Genomic DNA, 21,536 nt, shown 5'->3' on the forward strand with positions numbered 1-21,536 from the left:
CCTCTGAGCTGTCTGCAGGCAGCCCCAGCACCTGCAGCCGCTGAGATCTGCCTGCAATGAGCTGCTCTTGGATGGCCAGCATGGAGCTGTGCACAGCTGTGCTGCCAACGTGCAGCAGTATGGCTTAGGGGATCGTGAGCAAAGGGTCTTAAGGCAGCCAGTGTGTTGGACCTGCTTAGTACTGATGGATTAGGAAATAATGGTTGATTTTCTGGTGTGAGATCACAGCTCTAGCAAAACGTCTTCCCCCTGGGCTACCTGTGGCTAGTAGCTGCTCCAGGTGGAAACGAGATCTCTCCTGTTGCCAAAGACCTTTGCTATGGCACTTGCCTTTTACCTCCTATTTTGTGATCCTGTCAGTCCACTGGGGATCCTTTAGGAGTAGCAATAAATGCAAATCCAGAGGAACCTTTCACCAAGGCAGAAGGTCACTGGGTGACCTTGGACAAGTCACTTAGACATTTGAGTTTCTCTTCCTCACTAGTTAATGGGTAAACAGGACTGCCCTGCCTCACAGGACTGTTGTCAGGATAAATATGTCAGAGGTGCGGGAGTGGCACAGCATGCTTTAGAAAGGGCTAAAATCCAGTTGCCACACAACCCCTGAGTGCATCACAGTGCTTAGCTCTCCTACAGCATCTTTCTTGTGTGAATTCCAAATGACCTACCAGACATCACTTACTTTAACCTTCAAAATGTTCCTGTTAGTTATTAGGCCCCTTGTGTAGTGAAGATAATAGTGGGGTAGTGACTTTCCAAAGAAAGCAGGAGTGGATTCATTTTTCCTGATTCTCAGTGCTGTCCCTTAAACACAGGAATTGCCTTTCTTAAGCTTCAGACTCTTTGGTGATGTTGTCCCTAACCCCAACATTTACACACATGAGCTCCCTCACCAAGTGTGACAGTACCTTCAGCCCTGGCTGGCAGGTTCAGAGAGGCTGAGTTGTTACTCTCATTTGCATGTATCCTACGTGTATGGAAGATGAAGGCTTAATTACTTAAATCCTTATAGTCCCACACTGTCTTCCTTCAGTTTTCTGCTGCATGTGCAGAAAAGCAGGCATATTCCCCTCCCAAATGCCTTGTAAAAAATAACAGAATGGCTTAGTGTATTGTAGCATGAAGAACAATGGGCCAAATCCATAGAATCCAATTGATTCATATAGGAGAAAGAAAATTTGGGGACCCACAAGCCTTGAAAGGCTGTTAGAGGGAACGTGGTCCTGGGACAGTCCATGCACTGCCACAGAAACACAGAATCTGAGGACTGATGAGGATGGAAGACACCTCTGGAGATCATCTGGTCCCGCTGTCCTGCTCAGAGCAGGGTCAGCTAGAGCAGGTTGTTCAAGGCCACGTCCAGTCAGGTTCTGAATATCTCAAAAGGATAAAGACTCTTGACTTTTTTAAGTTTAAACTTTCATGCTTGAGCAAAACTAAATCAGATTACTTGAGCTACTTTTGCAGTGAATCCCTATCTTAATTTAAATTCAGCACAGGATGATAGTGGGCAAAAGAGTTTTGATATCTGACAGCTGTTAGGAGATTACCGAGTGAATGTTGTTTGGCTTAACCTGGTCTCCAGTGGATAACTGACTAGGTAGGCTGACAGTCGATGGACTGGATGGGCAGGGAAAATAAATTATAACTTCATCCTAGACTCAAGCCCCTCAGAGAGGATGGCAGTGGGATGGCAAGGTGAGCCGCATTGCATTCTCCCTGGGTATCCACCTGGGAAAGGCAGAGCAGACCCTCATGATGCTCCTCACTGGCAGCTCTCTCCAGGGTTGCAGTTACACAACATGTCACAAGGAGAAGAAAAAAAAATGCTTTTTATATCTCCTCACCCATCTGCACTTCCTCCTTCTGGACCAGTACTGCAAACAAAATTATCAGAAGCATCATGTTGGCAGTATTTTTAGTAAGCAGCCAGAGACTCATGTGAACTTGTTCCTCCTTCTCCTTGTCCCTGTCCCCTATACATACAACAGATTGGAGAGTTTTCTGAGCAGAATCTTTTGAGGTTCCCCTATTTCTGCCTTCCAGACAAAACAGCTTGACTATAACACTGCAGGCCTAGAGCTGACTGAAGAGACAACTCCTCTTTAGGTGGAGGGAATCATTTCCCCTTTGTGTGCTAAGTGCTTCGCCAGGTTAGGATTCCTGGAGTTCCAGGGACTGCCTTGCTGTTGGGTCATGAATGGCTCAATACACAATAGCTGGCAAAGGAAGATGAGGAAATTCACAGGGGAATACAGAAAAAAGAATAGAAAGTGTGTTTATTAATAAGGAATGTTCCCAAAGGTTTCCAAATTATCCAAAAATAGGCACACGCATTCCTAAGGACAGTGCAAATGTGGGTGGCAAGATCCTCCTGCTACTGTTTGGGGAGAAGTGAGGAGGGAGGTGGAAAAGAAATTAGAAAATGTATTTTCATTCAGTTCTCTGGCTTGTCTTAAGCAAGGAAACAACTATCAACTTTTATCCTGCACCATCTCAAGAGCATTGCTGCTGACATGTGTGTTCAAAGACTGGTTTGCACTTTGCCGTCAGCTGAGGTTTTCCCCTCAGACCCACTGAAGGGAAAAGCTGGCTGGGCCGGTTCCTGCCTGGTGCTTCAGAAATACAGACTGCGTCGGTCCACGTAACCTCTCTCTTCTTCTCTGTTTCCTAAAATCACTTCTTTTTCTGCTTTGAGTTGCCACTTAAACAGCACCTTTGGTTTTATAAGTGCACCTGCACACCCAGTCATAAGGCTCCTGATGCGGAGGGTCGCTGCTCGCCTCTGTCCCACTTTTATGATGGGAAACTATCTTCATGGTCTTCATTTTCCTCCTTACCTTTTTCTTCCTGTTCCCCCACAGTTCGGAGTGACACCTAGTGCCTGGGACAACTCCTGCAGGGCTTTGCTCCTTTTATCCTCTCTCATGCCACAGACATGCTTTATATAAAGAAGGGCCATGTTTTGACACAGAAATGGGGTACCTGGACAGGGCACGGCCTTGGGCTGGAGGAATTTATCAAGAGAGACTGAAGGAGGACCTTAGCTTGCAGCTTATTCTCATCTACTGTCCTACATCCAGCTCCCTTTGAAGTTGATGGAGGGCTTTCCCTGATTTTAATGTGAGTCAGGCTAGTGCTTAAATAAAATAGGATTTCCTCTCCCTTTTGGTCATAGTTTTCAGGGTACATCTTCCTGCATTTCACCAGAGAGGTTTTCTGGAGTGAAGTCTGTCTGTTTTCTTTTGCGGAGGTGGTGGGTGTTCATAAATAACAAACTTAGTCCAGGCTAAGTTCATTATTGCTGTTTGCTGTATTTTTCATGTTCCCTTGTGTAATTGTTTTGAATAAAGCAAAACAAAACCAAAAAGTAATTACTGAGTATTTCCCCACATTTCACAAACTTCCTTTTTGAGTCATTGTGTACCCTCCCTGGGAACTTGGTTCTGATCTCTTCTGCTTTCTTGCTGATGTGGTCTGAAATATTTTGAAACCTGCAGGATAATTTAACCAAGGTATGTTTCTAGCCTTGCATTTGGTATCGTAATCTCTTGGGTAAATTCTGAAATTAATGTTCAGTTACCTTGTGAATCTGTGAATTCCAGAAGTTAGCACGGATTTTTCAGGAAGGGACTATTTTGCATTCTTTTGAGATATCCTTCATGTGCACTAATTAATTTAAAAAGAAATAAAGAAAAAAAGCCCTTTTTGTATGGGCAGAGGGGGCAGGGAGAGCTGTTTAGAGACTGCTGTTCTTTATGACTTTAATCTCCAAAATTCTCAAAAGTGCTGTGTACTATGGCCCTATGCCTTATTTGTTCTTCTAGTGGCCATCCTCATATCAAGGGGTCTTGCAAAGAACAGTTAAGTGTTTATAAAAGCGTAGAATCATAGAATCATTTAGGTTGGAAAAGACCCTTAAGATCATCGAGTCCAACCGCTAACCTAGCACTGCCATGTCCACCACTAAACCATGTCTCTAAGCCACATGTCTTCACGTCTTTTGAATACCTCCAGGGATGGTGACTCAACTGCTTCCTTGGGCAGCCTGTTCCAATGCTTGCCAACTCTTTTGGTAAAGAAATTTTTCCTAATATCCAATCTAAACCTCCCCTGGCGCAACAGGATGCCATTTCCTCTCGTCCTATCACTTGTTACCTGGGAAAAGAGACTGACACCCACCTCACTACAACCTCCTTTCAGGTAGTTGTAGAGGGCAATAAGGTCTCCCCTCCTTTTCTTCAGACTAAACAACCCCAGTTCCCTCAACCACTCCTCACAGGACTTGTTCATGTTATGAGGCTGTCTCTTTTCATGCCACAAGTACTCCCCCTTGGCCCAAGAAAGAATTAAGGACAGTGGAAAGATCTCAGTTGCCCTTCCCATTCAGGGGCTCTACAGGTTTCCTGTGAGCAGGGTGAATAGTAATAAACACAGGTATACTTGAAAATTATCGGTCAAACCTTGCTGAGTGAGATAGGTGCAATGCTGGGAAGGGCCCTCAGCTGGAAGACAGGAGATATCGCAGTGGAGAGGAGATTCTTTTGGAAAGATGTCCCTGTGGAAGGCTGGCAAGGACAGCAACCAGCAGTTCCTGTCTGCAATGGATCCTGTGACCGATGAGCCCCACCGGCACAGTGCTGTGGGAGAACAGATATACCAGAGGTGTCTTTTTTCTCACAGTGTTGGGCCATTTGTTCTCCTCATGCATACTCCTCTCAGTGCCTTATTTCCTTCTGTTTCTTTCCTGGGTCTGTTTCAGTCATTGCAGCAGCAATTCTCTTCTGTGTTTTCCTGACTTGCAGTATGTGCCATGTGTTCAGCACTGCTCTGCTTCGTGCTCTCCTCTGAGCAGGGTCTTCAGTGGCCACCCTGAGCAACCAGTGAGCCTCTGGAGGGCTTCACCTCTTCCTAAGGGCTTCTGACCCAACAGTTCACATTGGAAGTGGCTGATGTGTGTGGTTACGTTTCTGGGCCATGGAGTGTTTCTTGGTTTCTTAGATTAGTTTTCTGTCATTTGAACACATTTAGCACTGTGTTACATGAGTGGAACCTTCAAGGGGTGTTGTCAGCATCGGGCTAGCAATCAACCACAAGACCACTGCTCATGACTTCTGGCTCTTCACAGAACTTGGCGAGCCTAAATTATTGCAAGTCACATTCTGCTACCTTTTTTCTTACTGATTTCTCATCCCATATGAAATTTCTCATAGTAAAGAACATCTGAACTTGTGTAAGGAAGGCAATCTAAGAATCTTCATGAACACCCAAATTTTATCATCTTACTGTTAATCCACGTCCTTCAGACTGACAATAAATGCATGGCAAAGCATAGATTCTAGTAATACAAATAGATAAAAATTAGGTTAGCTTATTTTGCTCCTTATTTTTTTGTATATATTATAGGTTGATAGAGAGAGGACTTTAGATGACACAGCCCGTGACATGCAGGCATAAAGTGATTTATATTCTTGTCCCAAATTCCTTGGCATTAACCTACGAGGCTTTAAGAAATGAGTGATATTTGCTCCTAGTGAAGTCAATGAGAGTTTGCTTTTTGCAACTGCATTTTTTTATCCTGCAGTTTAGCAATAAACTGTTTTTCCAAGCTTACATTTTCCCCCCCAAATCACTTTAACGACTTCATGAGTAGGGGTGGAGGGAGTGGTGGGGGTGCTTTAATTTAATACAGATTTGTGTTCTGTTTGGCTTTTATCAGATTCACTTTGAAATGGTACAGATGAAATATCTTACAATATCTGGGTTTTCTTTCATTAATCATGTTTTACATTCACATAAAAATGGATCTTGTACCAAGTAGTTCATGTTTATGTGCACTGTAAAATTAACTGAGTGGTCACTCTACACATAAATAAAGCATGTGCCTATGACACAAATTAAAAACAAATCCCAAATATTTCAGGTCCTATCTTAGTATCTCTTTTTGGCATGCCTAACCATGAAAGTCTTTTTAAACACGTTAGATTTGCCGTATGTCTGGTTATAGTTCTGGTTTCTCTACAGAAGCCTTGCTATCTAAATGGGTTGAGGGAGGCAGATTATGCTTCAGGTCTCTGGCTCCTCAGCCCCTCTGGACCAGATCCGCGGAGGCAAAGGCTAGTCAGTGCCGTGCCGTGCCCTACCTGGGTCTTCCTCTTGATCCTCGAAGATGTGCAGCGCACCAGCCCTCTTCACAGGTGACCAGAGGTATCCCCCAGCCCCAACGCTCGGGAGCAGGGGAAGGAAAAACAGCTCTGTCTCTCACTCGGAGTCACTGGTCCTGGGGCTGTATGTGTGCTTAAAGAGTACAGCAGCAGCTGAGTGGTGCTGAGCAGGGGTTATAGGAGCCCACCCGGGAACTGGGTGGTCTCTTGGGCGGTCAGTCTGATTTTAATGGATTTGCCATTTGACCCAAGGAGACAACAAGGAATGCAAATGGCAAGAAAAATTATTAGTGTGTAATAAGAATCATTTAAATAAATTGGTGACCCAAATAGGCAGAGTAATGGGACAAAGGTTGAAATATTAGGTTTCTAACCACTGCCGCTTGTTTCTTACAGCATGTGTCGGGGAGGAGGGAAGAGTCCATGTGCCGTCAATTGCCTTTACAATTAAGACTATGGGCTGTGGTCAGAAGTGGTTCATTTTGGCTTGGCTGTGAGGAGCAGGGATATGTGTAAAGGGTCAGGTAAGCGGGTGTCTGAGCCTGAGGTTCTGCCTGTACTTGACAGTTACCCCCACTGTTACCCCCCAGGACTGGGCATATTGCCTCCTTGCCTCTGGCTCGATACCTAGATGAAAGCCAGCCCTTCAAGTTGCAACTCTATCGCATGCTCTGTGGCCAAGGTCAGAGTGAGCTGTACAGGAGCACCGGGCTGAGAAGAGGGTATGTAAAAGCTGAAAAGCGGCAAGGAGCAGCTTAGGCTGAACATTCAGCGTGGTTACATTACTAGTGTTGCTGTGGATAAACACAGAGTGATACATATGGGAAGAAGCAGGCTTGTCTCACACGGAAAACAGTGGGCTAAGTGCTTGCCGCTGTGGAACGCAGTCACGGGCTGTAATATTAGGAAACCACCTCGGGGATCAGCAGGAGTCAAAGACCTCGTCTCATTTTAGGGAGCAAATCAGAAATCTTCACTCTGCCCCTGTACAAATCTGTGGTGTGCCCACGTCCATGAGCAGTTCTGCTCTTCCCACCTCAGAAAAGATGTGCAGAACTGGAGGATATTCAGAGAAGGATAACAAAGGTGATCCAAGGCATGGGATGGCTTACTTACAAGCAAAAATTAATTAAGCCAGCTGTTTTAAGCTTCCCTAATTCTTCAGCCTGGGAGAGGATTGATTGAGGACATCTATGATAGAAGCCTATAAACTCACGTATGTCTTGGAGGGGGTGATTATTCACTGTCTCTTCCAGTACAAAGCAAACAAGCTGTCAGGGTCAAAGTTCAGAATAACCAAGGGTGAGCAGTTCTTCCCATCAGGCGTAGTGAAGCCCTGGGACTCCTCGCCAGCAGATGTGGGTGTTAAGAGTTTACATAGGCTCAAGTGGTGATTGAACAAGTTTGCAGAAGGGAAATCCATCCTAGGTTATTAAACGCAAAAACACCAGGAAATTCCTGAGTCTCAAACCATTAGAGTTTGGGAGAATACTCTTGGGAAACAGCATTATAAGCTTGCCCTGTTCCTACATTCTTCACCAGGCATTTGCTTTTAGCCAGTGTCAGAGACAGGAAATTGGGCTAGAGGGACATTTTGACTGACCGGTACTCTTAGCCTCACTACAGTCATCATCAGCATGCCAGTCTATAAATGTTTGCTAGGAATAGGAACATTCATCACAGAAAACTCCACCATCCTTTAAAAACCAGAGTGCCCTGTAGATGGTCTCTGCAGTCTTCACCACCCTGCCTCAGGAGGGTAGAGCACATGCAAGTGTTTAACCTAAGTGGAATTATGGCAGAAGGTGAACAGCAGAGTTGGCAGTTGGGTATTGAAACAAATGGACAATTATTCCTTTGCACATTTAGGTGTTTGTTTAACTGGTTCCTTTTAGCATACAACAGGGCTTGGTGGTATGTTCGCAGTACCCAAACTTACATGTTCCTAGTGGCATTCCCTCTAATAAACACCCGATTTATCTAAGGTACTGTATTTAAAAAAACCCCACCAACATAAAGAGAGTAAAATGTGGCATGGAAGGTGATCTCTCAAGTCCAAGTGAATCATCTTCCCTTAGAAAAGTTTTCTGCTATTAGACTTATAGTCAACACATTTGGTCAATTTGAATGAGTTCAGACCCAAATGAGTTCAGACTCGTCCTTTCCAAGTGAAGGCTTTTCATCTGCCCTGGCAAATCGTATTGGAAAGCGGGGGAATCTAGTGACCTTGTAGCAACAGCCTTGTTCCCTCAGTGAATCTTTCTGACCACTCCTTAGCTAGATACCCCTAGCTCCTAAAAGTGGAGGTGGAAAAGATCTAATAGGCAAGTTAAGTCTTCCTGATGTGGGATGTCCAAGAAGATGGCTGCATCAGTTCCACACTGACACCAACAATGACCTCAATTTCTGCCCATTGCCACCATTTCTCTTTTACTCTTTTAAGCTTTCTGGAGGCAGTGTTAAGCGCATGCATCCTTCAAACTTAATGTTATAAGTTTACTTGCTGTCAATGGAAAGTTGAGCATATGCACAGTTGTTTTTCTTGATACAGAATTGAAGGCTTCTATTCTGGGCTCGGGTATGGATCATAGCCCACTATACAGCCTCGTCACAAATCAGGAGCAGCAATTTACTTTCCTTTACAGGGAATCTGACCTATGTGAAAGTGCTGAATACTTATAAATGGAGAAAGCCTGTGAGCTTGGTCCAACACCCTTAACCCCTGGCAAAACTTTTATTTCATAATGGGACTTGGAGGAGAAATTACTCTAATGGGAGGTACAAAAGTAAATTAAAATAGGGATGTTAATTTGGAGTGAGTGTAAATGGGTGTGACTCTTTTGAAATGGATGAAACTGCCCTCCCTTTCACCAAGTCTGGATTTGCTCCCTTCTCCCTCCCCGTGCCTGTGGAAAAGCAGGTGCCCTGCTCAGCTCAGGCTGGGAGCCTAGGTGTGTGTCCTCATCTGTCAGTCCTGCCCTTACCCTTTCTTTTTACCAAAACAAAAACAAGCCCAGAGGAATTTAAACCTGCTGGTTTTGTTCTGTTAACAAATACTGACTGCAAACCCGTTTTTCTTGCTCTCTTGGTGGAGAGGGAAAGACAGTATACAGACAGGGAACTGTAGATGAAGGGCCGCATCAAATTGATGTTTGCACTTGTAGAGGTTGGGGAAGGGTGGTTGGAAGGGTTAAACAGGCCTGGTTTTGAAAGCAGTGGAGAAAAGAAGCGTGACGGCAAAAATATATTAAAAATAAAACCAAAACATAAAAAACTGGCTGCAAAGATGGACTTGGGCAAAAGCATTTCATGTGGAGAGTCATGCACACATATGGGATAAATTACCAAGAAAGGGCATGGAAATAAAACATCTTAAATGTGTATTTAAAAGCAAAAGAGCAGGGGGAGAAGAGGAGACAGGGGATGTTGCTAAAGAAACATGATGAGAGAGACGGCGTAGGAGCCAGCAGGAAATAGTAGCAAAATAGCTGCCAGTGAAAGGGCCAGTGGGGCCGATGGCGTTCGGCTCCTCCTGTTTGTCAAAGACCTTTGTAGTACCTTTCCTGCTGGATTTAACACGGATGCACAGTGCGGTGTGCAGGGCGTACGCACCTGAGGACACAGGGAAGGAGAAGCATGGGGGAAATGAGGTTGGGAAAATGGAAAAGACAAGCAAAACACCCGGTCCCTTGCCCAGGGAATCCCTGTGGGCTGCAGGGCAGGAGGAAGAAGTGAGAGGAAGGGAGTGAGTACTCTTTGCAAAATATTCCCCTTGGCTGCCACCCAAGAACTCCTATGGGAAACTAAGGTACTTTTGGCATGTGTGGTGCTAAAACAAACCTTATCTACACCACAAAAATTAGAGCTGCGCTGATTATCTGCATGCATTGACAAGGGTAGCTGTAGTTGGGACTGTTCTGGTTCATATCTGTTCTGCTCCCCATGTTCCTCCATGCTCCCAGCGAGGTCTTCATAGTGGCTGCAGAAACAGTACTGAAATTAGTTTGTCCTTGTCTACACTTGCAGCTAATTCACATTCAGCCCTGGTTCAGCCACTTCTGTTGCTGACACCTGTTGTCAGCATTCGGTAATTTCTTTTTTTAGGACAAGCCTACGTTGCCCTGGAGCTCAGAAAGGGCCTTAAATTAGACTTAATTCTATTCAGATGTAGTTAGCAGTATTTAATTAGCACAGTCCTGAAGCAAAAGTCAGTCTATTCCTTGGATCACTGGAGTGCATTCTGGATACTTTCCATATTGCTGCAGGAGTCTGACCTTTATTTTTTTTATCTTTAGCCCAAGAAATGTGCTGGGGCTTTTCAAGAACTTTCAGAGTAGGGGCCGCATCTTAATAGACAGATTCCTTTGCAGATGGCTTCCTGCTCGTTTGCAATTGCAAAACTTCACTGAGGCAATTACCATGATTGCAGACATGGGAATGTGACATTAGGAAAGCATTTAATGTATTCTCAGCATCTGTTACAATACTGCTGCAAATGGAAACCATGGGGAGATGCCAGCACTATGGGTAGGACTCAACTTGCTTAACTTTGACGAGAAGTTCACATCCAGTCTGAACTAGACATATAGGTACTCTCTGTAGACAGTGAACAGACACAGGCATATCCAGAGGGTGATTCACCTATCCTGAGTTGGTGTCCAAGGGAAGAGGGATGACTTGTCCTCTGATGGTGCTCCATTTTCTGAGGGAGTAGTTTAGACTAGCAATCCCGTATTAGGCAGCTAAAATTAGGTGACTAGAATCCTGTCCTCTGTGACCATTGTGATTTTCACAGACCACTGGAAACTGCCTCAGAAATTATGACCCAATGCTAATTGCACATCCGTGGACTATCAGCTGACAAACTATGAGATCTGTCGTTTGCCAGAAGAGTTCAGCTTATTCCCAGAAAGTGGTGCAGGAGCTGGCAAGAAGATACTCTACAGGAATAAGAAGAAGGGGGGGGTGTATCAGCAGTAATGGAGACAAACCCCAGCCTTCAGATTAAAAGCCTTAGCTGTGTAAACCAAGTAGAGAAGGATGCTCTAGGACCTATTTGTTTTACCTTTTCTGCCTTTTCATTCAGTTTCTTGCCCATTTTCTGCCTTGTTTCTATGGAGATGCCTACACCACACGGCTAGAACATCATCCTCCTTAAATCCATTTTTAAATGGAAGTTCAGACAAGACTACTGAACTGCTTATCTTAGAGGCTGTTAGTTCTCTGCTGGTGAAATATTTTCATGTTGCATGACATAATTAAATATGAGAACAAAGAAATAGACAGAGAGAATTAAAAACATTTATATCCATTTAAAAAAATAACTAAATTTCAGGCCCTGAACATGAAACAACCCCGAAAGACAATGAGGAGACCCCAGGCTGGGTGACCCAGGAGAGCTCGTTGGTTGGGGTGCAGGTGGGATCTGAAACGGGGGTGCTGTACGAGAGGATACAGCCATGATTTGAAAGGATTGATTCCTCCGCATTTCTGGAAAGGAAGAGTTTGGGCACCTTCATGGCTGTGGGTCTTGAGAGGAAATAAGCGTCTGTCTCCCCTGCAGCCCAGAGCCAGCTGCCGAAATGGCACAGACTCACCCGACCGAGCTGGGTGTCCCGAACAGGCTGGGTACCGCAATGTAGCGGGTTTCACCTCCCTCATCTCCTCCAGTGGATTTTGAGGCTTGCACAGAGCTTGGCGTTTGTTGCAGTTTCATGGTTTCCAGGAGAGCTTGCAGCAGCCACGGGTGGTGACTATCGCAGGCCTTGAGAGCGGCGGGTCTCAGGCCAGAGCTTTTCACCTCAGCCTTTCCTATTAATTACCTCGTTGAATCCTCAGAGTGCTGGCTTCAGCGGACCTCCTCCTTACACGTCCACCCACATCGTGGAGGGCGGTGGGATCCAGCACCCTCGCAGCTAGCGAAAACATCTCATTTGCTTTGGGGTATCTCCCGCTTGTGTTACATGGAAATACCAGCTTGACCGCTGTCGGCGGGGCAGGGGCCCATCGAGGCCGGGGGGGGGCTGGGAATCCCCTCCGTGGCTGGGCACCTAGGGCCACGCGTGGATGCTACACTGACAGAAGAGTCAGTGCCTTCCCCTGCTCTACCATCTATTAACCTGTGGGTCCTGCCAACACACTTGTTGGTGGGGTTGCGCTGTGACCCAGACCTGGCAGCTACACCAAGTATTAAAAAAGCCCTCTCTATCCCTCCTTTATTACTAATTTAACCTTGGGCACTTCAGTGACCTAGCTCAAACCGTGGCTTGCCGAACAGCAGCATCCACTCCACTGAGGGGGAAGGTGAAATCAGGGCGAAAATGTACAGCTGGAAATGGTGATGGTGGAGAAAACATAATATTGAAGCAGATCCTAAGAGTTTTCAGGGGTTTTTATATAGCTTAGGCCTAGCTTTTAAGTTAGCCTGAAGCTTGAACTAATGTGATTTGTTTCAAATCAGCTGTTGGGGCAAATGTCGTGCTTCTTTGAATTTAAAGTATCTTTGAGTACTCTAAATACTCAAAGTACTTTAAGTACTTCTGAGCCTTTGAGTACCTCGGTGTGTCCGGCAGTGGGAATCAGGTCCCGACAAACACTCTGATGGGGCAGTGCCACAGAAATCATCCTGCTTGCCTTCCCTCTTCTCCAAACCCTCATTCCCCTTTGCTATCACAAACATTAGCACAGCTGTGCGCTGAGACAGGTTGGGGAAATAGTCCTGGGGCTGCTCCTGCATTTAGTATCTTCTTTCCTTCTTCAGGAGAGACCACTTTTGGGCCTCCGTTTCCCTCTTCCTCAGTTGTGAAAGTGCAACTGTTTACAGCAGAGCTGCAAAATCATCTGGATTATTCCTCCCCCTTATTTTTCTTTTCTTATTTTTCAGTTTCATTTTAAAGACCTTGCTTAAAGTTGAGGTGGGAACGAGTAGTCGAGGGTGGCAAAGGGCGGAAACCTCTTAAATCGTCTTTGTGACATTGTAGTGAAGTTGTGAAGGGGATCGTGCAGCAAATTGTGATGTTTAACCATGGCCTGCCGGGGCCACAGCCAGGAGCTTAGCTGTGGATCGCTGGGCTTTTGGGGCTCGAGACCATCCCTTTGCAGCCCCCCCGAGGCTGAGGAGTGGTGCGTGCCCATCTTCAGACCACACCGTGCCATCCACTTCTCCAGGTTTTTGGGGAGCTCTGTCAGGCTGGTTTGCGACAACTCGCTTACGCAATATAGGCTGTATCTTCTTGCTGCTGCCAGATTGTGGAAATCTGCAAATAATTGCGAAGTCTGCCAGCTTAATTGGATTGTGGTGTATTTGCACAGATGGGTGAAGTCTTCCAGGCCAATATTTTCCAGAGTGACTTAGCAGTCTCTCAGCTTTAAGGTGCCCAATATGAGACTCCATAAAAGCGATGGGTTTCTGCAGATTTTTTTAAGAGAAGCACCCCCAAACAGAAGTAATCCAAACCTTCGATCACCCAGAGACCTTGAGATGGGGGATCTTTCATAGTAGCTTGACGTAAGCCAAACTAAATTCATAAAAATAATACAAGACATCTTAACACATCATTTGTTCAGCAGAAAAATCCGGTGTGAATGTGTATGTGTGCAGGCATTTACACAGAAAGTATAATGAATAAATGAATATTTGTGTGTTAAGGGAAGGAGGAAAAGAAAGAGTCGGCTGTTGTTGTTGTTGGTTGTTTTTTTTTTAATAACATACAAAATGTTACTGTGGAACAGTGTCCCTGTGTGCTCTGGCCCTTTTCCAGGCCTAGAGCTAAGTACTTACTGGGGAAAAGAAAGCATCGTACTTGACTTTCTGAAGTATAGGCTGTTATCGCTTGTTAGAAGCTGAAAAGGAAAATAACCAAATTACTTATTAATTAAATACAAACTCTGTAAAATTGTTCAGAAATAACCAGCCCCTGGGGCCCAAGCTACAGATGCCCGATATCTGAATGTACAAAAGAAAGACAGTTTATTAGCATTATCATCAGCTTTTTCTACCAATAACTTGCAGGGAGACAAGAAAGCTGTAGTAGATACTGCTGTTCTCACTGAAAGATTCCACTAAATCACCCTTGCAAAAATAAACAATTTGTAAGAAGAAATAAATGGCTATTGTAAAATGTTGTTAGGAGCATCCACAGAAGGGGTAGTACCAACCTAAAATCAATTCAATTAAGTAAAAAAAAATTTCACAGGCAGAAAAATGATGTAGCTACATGATCTTGCTGTAATTATTATTGAGAACATGACCTTGGAAGTCTGCACAATTGTAATGAAGTTGAGGTGCCCTAGTGCTAAATCATTCTCGAAAATAGGACTTCAGCATCTTTGAACCAAAGCTAGCTGGCTTTGTAAAGTCTTCCCAAATGATTCTCCAGATCATATGTTCAGAGCTGAAGTCAACCCTTCACTTATGTAGCCAAAGTGGACCTCGGTTCCCAGTGTGAGGACTTCTCACTATTTTGCTGTGTCAGTTAGTTTTTTGTCTTAAAGCTCTTAGTCCTGAAGCCATGCTACTGCTAGAGACTTTTGAATCTTTCCTTTCCAGTAGAATGAGTTCCTCGTACCTGTGGATAAGGGGGAAGTCTCAAAAAGCAGAAGACATTAAAAAGTACCCAACACTTATTCTTTTGGAAACTTCAGCATTATTAAAACCCTGAAGCGACCTTGCACCCTCAGAGCTGTGTATTCATTAGAGCCCAACCTCCACCTTCCCACCAGGCACCCTGAGAAGGCTTATTGCCAACCATCTTCTAGAGCATTAGAGACCGGTTTTCAAAGGTATTTAGACACCTGAATGCCTTTGAGGAGTTGGCCCTGAGTTCTCAGCAGACTTAATTTGGCCTGGTGGGTGGCTGACTAGCTTCTTTTGATTGCTGAGTGCTGAGAGTTGGGGTTTTTGTTTCTAACTCTGGGACTGAGCAAACCAACCACAGCAGAGTGAGGCAAGCCGAAGGAAGGGTCTAGCAAGGTCTAATAGTTTGCTCTGAAGACTTGCAAGGAGCATGTTAGAAAGGGCTCTCCACTGGCCTGAGCAGCTTTGGCTGCTCTCAGGTTCTTAAGGCTGTCTTGAAATGATGATGTGCTGTAGGGTCAAAAAGTGTTCAGACACCCACAAGGTCAGATGAGGGCTTGGATTAATTTTTGGCAGTTTTGGATGTTTTGGAAGGGCAAAGGAGTTCTGAGAGGTTGCACGTGGCTTGCGAGTACTGAAGACCACCAGGAACAGAAGAACTAATTTTAGGACTTCGTTACGGAGATCCCAAGAGCAGTTATTGAGTCAGACCATAGCTTTTGGTGCTTCTGTGATTTCCCACCTGACTGTTGCAGACTTGGGGTGGGAGGCAGCAACAGAAAAGGAGAATTGCACAGGCCCCTCATAGTATCAGCTATGTTTTGTCATTGTCATTCAAGTAAAGTATTAAATATAGACTATAATATTTGCAATGTTGTTCTGAGTGGAAGTTGTTCTCAAAAAGCTTTTCAAACCGGAGATAACAAGGTGACAAATCCTTTAAAGTGATGCTTTCAGGTACTTGTCTTTGAATAGATGTCCCAGTTTAGCTGCTGGCAGCCAGAACAAAGGGAGTAACCAGGCAGCTTGTTAGAGTAGAAAACCACAGCAGATTAGGCCTCTGCTCCGAGAAATGTTTAACTCCTTATGAGGGAAACCCAGAACACATGCTGGTACGTACAAGGGCTCTCTTTTTCCATCTTTCTCATAAGCAACTGAAATCATGGCCCCAGCACATTTTGCAATAGACTGGCTTCAGTGAAATAATTTTTGCCTTTTGGCTTGCCAGTTTACTCTACTATTTTAGGCATGGCTGGTTTAGATCAGCCGTGAGCAGGGTTAGGAGCACTGATGGCAGCCTGTTGGTAATTGGGCTCAGCAGGCTCTTGCCCTGGCAGTACTGCCACTGGTGGGGATGGATGGTGGCAGAGCACTCCTGGGGGGGAGCAAGGAGTTGTAAGTTTGGCTGCTGGCAACTGGGCTGCAAATTCTTAGAAGGCTGAGAAAAGGGGGAGGGGATCCTGCCGAACCTAATATGCAGGTTGCTTATGAGAAGATCAACTTAGAGACAGTTCTTGGGTGGTTGTTTTTTTCCCCTAAGTGGTATCCCCCAAAAGACCATGTTTGGTTCCAATGTGGGGTCACTGGGATGACAATGTTTCTTTTGTCTTGAAGTGCCTGTCACCTACCTCATAAGGATTTTCTTGTTGCCAGATGCTTGCAGAATCCATTTTCAATTTTTCTCTGTAATAACATCCCATTGCTGTAGGTTAATGCCCTGGCTTTTGCATCCTGGAGCTGTACAATTCCCTTGCTGGGAACAATTAGCACAAACAAGATGTGGTAAGCTTGAAATGTAATGGGTACTGTTATATTTGTAATTACCCTGGCACCTAGAGACCTTGACTGAGATTGAAGTCCCACTGTACCCAGTACTGTACAAACAGAGCATTTCCAGCGGCTTAAAGTCTAAACAGATTAGGAGAAGGCTGAGGGGAGAAATGCAGGTGCCAAGAGTTGCAGCAATGTGCATAACATGACCCAAGGCAGCCAGAACCAGAACTCAGATCTCAAGCCCTGCTAGTAATCAGTTACTTAATGCCATCATTTTGCTATGTGAGTTGGGTCATCTCCCTTAAAGGGTTTAGAAAGTAGCCAGACCAGTTCCTCTGTTTACATAAGGAAGATGTTTGCAGACCTCTTGATCCTAAGGCAATTAATATAGCCCATTGCGGGGGTGGGGGTGTGGAATCTGGGCTAGATTCTCCTGTAAATGGCACCTAGAATGCCTAAAATTCTCACAGATGCAGATGTGTTTGTGTCGGGGTTTTTTTGGTGAGTGGCCTCTTTGTGGTCAGTTGTAAGCATCACATTTACATAGTTCTGTATTTCTGACAAAGCCTATTGCATAAAGTTGGGATCCTACCAAATGAAAACAAAACACAACACTAACGAAAAATAACAAGCTCTTCCAACAATGTTCAGTAACTGAGTTAGAGGTTAGTGCTGCATTCTGGAAAAAAAAAAAAAATCCAGGCACCATATGATTTCATGCGCTAAAAACTTTAAACATTTCAGAGGAACATAACATATGACATAGGGTGTTTTTATTTAATGAATGGCTTTAAGAAATGGGGCCAGTGTCCCTTCTCACAGATGAACGCCTTGCGCCAAGAGCGTTGCTGTACAATGTGTCATCACTTGGGAACCTAAAGAATTGTACTTGAGAAAACATCGCTACAAAATATCATCCCCTTCCCAGAAAGGTTCACTTCAGGCTTTGTACAAAAACAGAACAACTCATTTCCACTGAATATAATTCATCTGTTGAGAAACTTTCTTAAAGGCGTAGGTTGCGGAGCAAGTGGCTGGAAAACTGTTTAATCTCATAGTGGCAGTAGTAGTTCGTCATTATTATTACTGCTTAGCTCTTGCATTGCACTTTCTATACTTGGCGGACTTTACGAATACGAAGCAGTTAATCCTCACCGTACCCTGGGGAAGGGGTAAAGTGTTTTTGGACGCTTTACGGGGTCTGTGCAGAGGTGCACTCCTGGAGCTGGAGCTCCCTGAATTATTTCACCTGAGCGGGGCTTGTCTTCAGCCTGAGGTACAGCTGCTGCCCAGGCAAGGGCCTTTCATTTCACTGTAAAGGTCAACCACACAATGAACTGGAGGGCTTTGTCCAGTTGATTTGTACCTGAGAATATTCTGTGTGGTTTGCATTGTGACTGGGGGGGGAAAGGGAAAGGGAAAGGGAAAGGGAAAGGGAAAGGGAAAGGGAAAGGGAAAGGGAAAGGGAAAGGAAAAGGGGCTGTTTAGCTTCCATAAGAAGCGTCTAGTTAAGATTCTCATGTCAAAAATTTGCTATTCTAACAAAGTGGCAAGGGATATGTGATGTATGAAATGGGAAGTCTTACACAAATGGAATTATACTGGCTTGAAAATGCTTTTGTTCATATGGTGTGTTTTGTTTGGGGAAATTAGGCCAATTTACAGCAAGTAATCATTTTACTGGTCTAAGTCTCACCTCCACAATAGTGTTGTTTGCTGGGATAGCTCAACATAAGAGAGTGTGTGTGTGTGTTTATTTTTAGGGACTGCATATGAACATCCTCTTCCTTGTCCCTGGTGTGGAAATGGAAGAGTTGATTACCCAGAAGGGTGCATTGCTGCTGGCTGTAGGACACTCCCAGCTTCACCTGCTTCAAAAGCAGTTTAAGCTCACTCTCGTTTTGTACTTCAGGCAAAATGAAAAAAAAAAAAAAAAAAAAGTGGTCTGAGCCATACCAGGAGATTCTTCCCTGAGATAAAATCAGGGTCGTTTAGAAGGACTGCTCCTTTAGCAAGTCAAGGGAAGGGTAGTGACAAGCAGAGAGCTCCAGAGAGAAAAGAATGAGTAACTTTTCAGTGCTAATAGTTTAACCTGTATCTTCCACAGGCATAACTGTTTGTATAATCTGCCCTACAGCACGGTGAGATGGTCCAACCCCTTGCACTAGTGCAGAGAAGGCAGTTCTGACAGATTACCCACTTTTTAACACAAATCGCATTAAGGACACCCCTAAGCTGTACCCCCAGCCAGCACCCTCTCAAGGGCTCAAAATCCCCTGAACCGTTCCTCGCACCCTGATCCCATCCAAGGCTTCTGCAGGTGCGTGATGGGGCCCACATCCCAGGGCACAACTGCTTTCCACCTGCTGCAAGGGAAATAGAGAGCAGAGCCCCCCCAAAAAGGGGAGGGCTGCAGGGATGAGAGTAGGGACCCTGCCTGGGGGGGGATGCTCTCAGGAGGGAGGCCGAGTCCTGGCTCTGGCCTGATCTCTGTCCTTAGGCTCCCTCTAGAGTTTACATCAAATGAGCAAAAGGTCTTAAAACTCGGCGTGGCTGTATCCCCCCCGCCCCGTCCGTGGCGTGGGCAGCACGCCTGCCTCCTGCCCTCGCTGAGCCCTGCTGCCTGCAGCAAGGGGCTTGCAGGCAGGACGGGCAGCGGGAGCGGCTCCCTGGCATGCGGGGGGGGGGGCCTGGCATCTCCCAGCCCCTTCCTCTGCACTGCTCCGGTCCCCTGGGTGCTGCCGGATGATATCCCAGGGTCTTTGTAAGCTACAATGGCTCTTTCCTCCCCGACGGTCTCTGCTGCTGAGCCTTACCGGGCCCTAATCCTGCCCAGAAGGGAAGGGGCTCCCATTAAGCACGTTACGAATATCCCCAGTGTACTCAGGTGAATTCTCGGGGCCTGCGCCTCGAATCTCGTAGCAGCCTCACCCCACAGCTCTCGAGGAAATTAGCATTTTGCCTGAGAAACTGGAGGTGTGGGGAAACAGCATCAGCTCAGTAACAGCTGAGGTCGGCGAGAAGCAAACTTCCTCAAGGCTCCAGCTTTCCAACGAGTTGCTCCGTGCTCCTGCCCTCTTCATCCTCAACTCTGGAAGACACATCCTGTGGAGGAGCTCGGGTATTATTCCCAATTTCCCCGCTATTTGCAAGGGAATATTGCAAATCCCAGACAACCCAGATGCTTTACGTGTGCAGTTTAGATGTGCTTTGCTGGTTCACTTGACAACTTTATAAAGTGCTGGGGAAGGAGGGTGGCCAAAATGAGGACGGGAAGCTTGCCTGGGCAGTTCTGGAGGAAAGAAAAAACAGCAAGCAGCTCTGCCAGTGGAAAAGCCCCAAACAAGAGAGAGGAGCAGGGTACTGGGAAGAGAGGGGACAGGGTGTTCAGAGGCTGTTAGAGGAGCCAGGACATTCCTCGCACAGACCTCCCTATAGACACTCCTCCCTCCTTCCTAGTTCACTCCTCCAAGTTTTGCTTGAGGGGATTGGGGGGGTTGTTGCTGTTGCTTGTTTTCCTTTCTTTCCCCTAATCCCCTCTTCCGATCTTCGACTGGCTGCATCTTCAGCTTAAACGGCAACAGAGCGAGGAAAAAATGGCTTTTGGAGGCAAGGGCTTTGGGGTAGCTCTCGGAGCTCGACCCCCCCTCCTCATCCTCATCCCCACCCCGCTGCGCGGCCGCGCAAACCCCCTCCGCAGCGCGGCTGCTGTACCCCTCTTTTGCAAGACGATGGCGCTCTGATCTTTCCAGAGCTTTACTCCGGGACTCTCTAGTATTTTTTTTTTAGCTTTTTTTTTTTTCCTTTTTTTTTTTTTTTTTCCACGCTTCGCTGCTACTACAGGCGGGCGCCTGCCTCTCTCACGATTTGCTGCAGCCATCGGGGGTGCCTGACTGTAAACAAAACACTTTAGATCATGGCAAGGTCGCTGCAGACACAGCCTTTTTTCTCCTTTGCAGCCGCAGCGATTTAAGGTGGATTGCCGAGACCGGGGGGGGGGGGGGGGAGAAGCCGAAGGGGCCGCGGGGACCGAGCGCGACCCCCGAGCGCGGCCACCGGCCGCGCTCGGGGGTCGCGCTCGGTCCCCGCGGCCGCGGATGCTCCAGGGATGCGGATGCTCCAGCCGCTTCCCCCCCCACCGCGGGAGGCCGCTCTGTTAATGTTAGTTTTTTGGTTTGGTGTTTTTTTTTTTTTTCCTCAATTTTATCCCCTTTTTTCATCATTTGTCCCAGAGCGACCCCAACGTTTTTCGACCGCGCGGGTTGGGGGCTGCGCTGCCCGCGGAAAAGGCGCGGAGCTAGCGCGGCTGCGGGGGGGGTGCAGCCCCCCCCCCGCCTCTTCCCAGCTCCTCGGAGAGCAAGGGAGGGGGTGATGGAGGAGAAGGAACAGAGGGATAAGCCAAGGCGCAGACCACTCCTCTTTCGTTTTCTCTTTTGCTTCCATTAGTGGCTTAAATTATTTGCGCCCCCGCCCCTTTGGCTTTAATTACTCGTTTTCAATATACTTGTACAGCATCCAGGGGCTTAGTCCCAGGCCCTTGTGCTGGGGGAGGTATAAACAGAAGGAACAAAATAAAGAAGGTTCTTGTCCTACAGTAACTTGTTTCTTCTTTTCCAAAGGCTGCAAATAAATCAGTGCTCTTGTGCACCGCAGCCGTGTTCCTGGTTGTTTACCTGTGGGGCACGCGGTCTTTTCCAATATTTAGACCCCATTATTTATTTCTTTTTCCTGGTACGTGTTTCTACTCTGGTACAATGTCATAATCCTACTGACGAGGGGTTTGCCTTTCTTTTGTGGACTCGGGAGACAAGCAGTGACTCCCAGGGAGCAGAGACTGGGAACTCCTCAGCTGAGGAGTCACCAGTGAGACATTCGGCAGGTTACCAGCAGGCAGGCCCACATCAGCAGGGTGAGCCCTGGGCATCTTCAGGGAGCCCCCCGGACATATTTTGCAGATCACTTTCTTAGCCTACAACGACTCTCTTGTGTAGATTAACAAGACAAGCTAAGTGTCCCACACCTGA

At 46.1% G+C, this 21,536-nt stretch overlaps 1 long non-coding RNA gene across 1 annotated transcript in view; it reads left to right on the forward strand.

Moving 5' to 3' along the window:
- Positions 1-21,536, forward strand: part of LOC128143620 (uncharacterized) — a 54,999-nt gene extending 33,463 nt beyond the window's left edge. Inside the window, exon 3 of the long non-coding RNA XR_008235819.1 lies at positions 21,319-21,536. This is a non-coding gene — a long non-coding RNA (uncharacterized LOC128143620). The remainder of the gene's footprint in view (positions 1-21,318) is intronic.

This window comes from Harpia harpyja, chromosome 6 (assembly GCF_026419915.1).
Source record: "Harpia harpyja isolate bHarHar1 chromosome 6, bHarHar1 primary haplotype, whole genome shotgun sequence".
NCBI lineage: Eukaryota > Metazoa > Chordata > Aves > Accipitriformes > Accipitridae > Harpia > Harpia harpyja.